The 2,761-nt window shown below is 34.4% G+C and overlaps 1 long non-coding RNA gene across 1 annotated transcript; it reads right to left on the reverse strand.

Annotated features, from left to right (window-relative positions):
- Positions 1-1,169: 1,169 nt before the first annotated feature.
- Positions 1,170-2,187, reverse strand: LOC144513330 (uncharacterized). Its single transcript, XR_013501114.1, has 3 exons — positions 2,136-2,187; positions 1,436-1,528; positions 1,170-1,328 (listed from the first exon to the last, which is right to left on the reverse strand). It is a non-coding gene; the product is annotated as an uncharacterized LOC144513330 (long non-coding RNA).
- Positions 2,188-2,761: the final 574 nt, after the last annotated feature.

Genomic DNA, 2,761 nt, shown 5'->3' on the forward strand with positions numbered 1-2,761 from the left:
TTGTCTCACCATGTGTGACAAAAATAATCTCAACTCAAGGTCCACTTAAGTGGAACTCTCATTTTCTAAGCTTTCATTTCATATCATCAAATGGTTGTTTTTAGGAGAGAAATTGTAATTTTGTCTCAATTCAAATTTCTTGACCCCTTTATAGTCAGTGCTGTGACCAGTTTTGGTCTGGTGTTCACAGACAGTTGAAGTCTGTTTCCAGTGTTCATTTAGTCTTTTGTCTGGGGTTGTTGCTGTTTCACTGACCCACAACTTTTGTATGACTTTTATTTTGAAAGTGGTGGTTAAAGTTACGTAAAGGAATAGTTTGCATTTTGCATTTTGGGGATTCCACTTATTCACTTTCCTGCTGCAGAGTTAGATAAGATCAATATAAATCTCAGCAAAAACGAAGCTGTAACCACACTCTAAAAAAAATTATAGTGGCTCAACTTAAAAAAATTAAGGTAACAATTTGCATGGACTTTTTTAAGTAGTTCCAACTCAGCCAATATTGAGTAAATTCCGTGATTCTTTTATAGTCAGACTAACTCAATTATTTAAGTACATCCAACATGACTAACAAGCTTAATTAAAGTAAATCTACTTAAATTTCATGAAAATGTTTAGGTAATATTAAGTTGTCAAATTACTTAATTTAGGCTATTTTAACTTATTTATTTTACTACCATTCTACTCAGAAATGTCCATGCTAATTGTTACCTTAACTAGTAAGTAAATTAAGTTAGTAACTTAATTCACTTTAGCCAGAATAAAATACAATAGCAATTCCTTTTTTATGATCAAACCTTTTATTGTAAAAGCAAAGTTACATGTATTCTCCATGGCGAATGTTTTCCAAGGGACTTTGTAAATAGTGTCTGATACATATTAACACTTCCAAAAAACTGGCAAGAACACTAAGCATTGTAAGTAGGTGTACCTAATGAAGTGCCGACTGTCAACAGTACAGGTGCTGTTTCTTGCACAACAAAACTTTACAAACATAAGAGTGCAACATATCCTGTTGAATTTGAGGACAGTCTAATTCTTCACATTTTTAGCACAGCAGTTAAAGACATTACCTTCGGACTGGCTTTCAGCCCATCCAGCTCAAAGAATATCTTTTGAAATACCTCAAAAGTAGTTTTCAGTTATTTTGGGTAGCTGAGGTTGAGTCCATATATCAGCCACATTAGCCAGGCACAGGCTCTGGGTACGTCCAGGTCTTGCAGGACTTCTGTTCCCTCAATGAAGATCCTCGCGCTGGTTGGATCAGACATGGTGGCACCCCTGGATATGACAATCTTCATCACTTCATTGACAATATCCCCACCATCCTGGCATAAGTAGGTCAGAATCAATGTCAGTGTTTTAGTCATCATATTTAAAATCAAGAGTAACACAAAGTACAGTGTGTCTGAAATTAAGTGTCTGATTTACCTACCAACTACTCTTTGAAGAGATCCTCCTCCTTTTCTCTGAGATACACCATTAAGCCACGGATAGCAACCTCTCTCTTTTTTTCCACAGACTCATCCTGTGAATAAGAAAAAATATAATAAACTGCTCCTCTATGAATCTGTGTTTTTAATAATTACATCACTAGGAAAAAAGACCTAAGAATGAGGTTTATAAGACTTGGACTGTACACATTACCAGTCTGTATTGTTTTTAATTAAAATCAAGTAATGAATTGATCATTTAAAAAAAAAAAAGCCTTATAAATATTAAATCTGTTGGCCATGTCTAAGTCTATAATGTTAATGTTTAATGTTTAATAATCCTCCTTAATAAGTCCTTCTTGGTGTTTCAAATTTGCAAATTTTACAAATCCAATTCATTTTAAAACTAAGAAATCTGCTTGCAAAAAACTGCACAGAAATGGACTTTTGTCTTACTCCATGCTTTTTCAGAATCATTAATGGCAGTTCAGTGCCAATTAACATCGTTAAGCTACCACTACAAACAAAAGATACAAAAGACTGCTCTGAAGCACTGACACTAGCTAGCTAAAAGTATCCTAACTCAACAGTCGGTGAATTAGCTTAGGACAAGCTACAACTTAAATTTTAGTGTGTGAAAACAAATGATGTATGCTGATACTATTAGTACATGTTGCAAATGAAACAAAGAAAGATACTCACCAAGACACTTTTTTTCCAAACTCCTGTTTTGCCCGCTCTTCCTTTGTCTTGTAGAAGGCGTGGTCAAGCAGCAAAACATGTCCGGGCAAGTTCAGTACTGAACTCAGCTTTTGAAAGATGCTCAGTGGAATGACAAGTAGCACTAACTCAATCATTTTCTATTGTTAAGAAAAGGTAAAAGTGTTCATTCATAATCAATATATATTTAAGTTAAGACACTTTTCATTATTTTCATTTTGATCTACTTCTTTAAATAAGTTATCAACTTACTAAAACATGTATATGTAACAAATTCAATTTTTTATGCTGTAAAAGCTCATGATTTTAAGCTTTACTTACTGATCCCATGAATGATTTTTTAGAGTGCACCAGCCGTTTAGCTTAGCTTAGCATAAAGACTGGAAACAGGGGGAAATGGCTAGCCTGGCTTTGTACAAAGGTTAATGAATCTGCCTGACAGCACCTGTAAAGCTTACTATTTAACACATTTTATCTTGTTTATTGTTCACAAAAATATGGAGTAAACAAACAAGTCTCCAGTCTTCATGCTAAGCTAAGCTAAACAGAGGAATAGTGGAAAACAGTGGACCGAGGTCAACAAACAATTGTCTGTCAGTACAGTACCA

Source organism: Sander vitreus, chromosome 3 (genome assembly GCF_031162955.1).
Source record: "Sander vitreus isolate 19-12246 chromosome 3, sanVit1, whole genome shotgun sequence".
Classification (NCBI taxonomy): domain Eukaryota; kingdom Metazoa; phylum Chordata; class Actinopteri; order Perciformes; family Percidae; genus Sander; species Sander vitreus.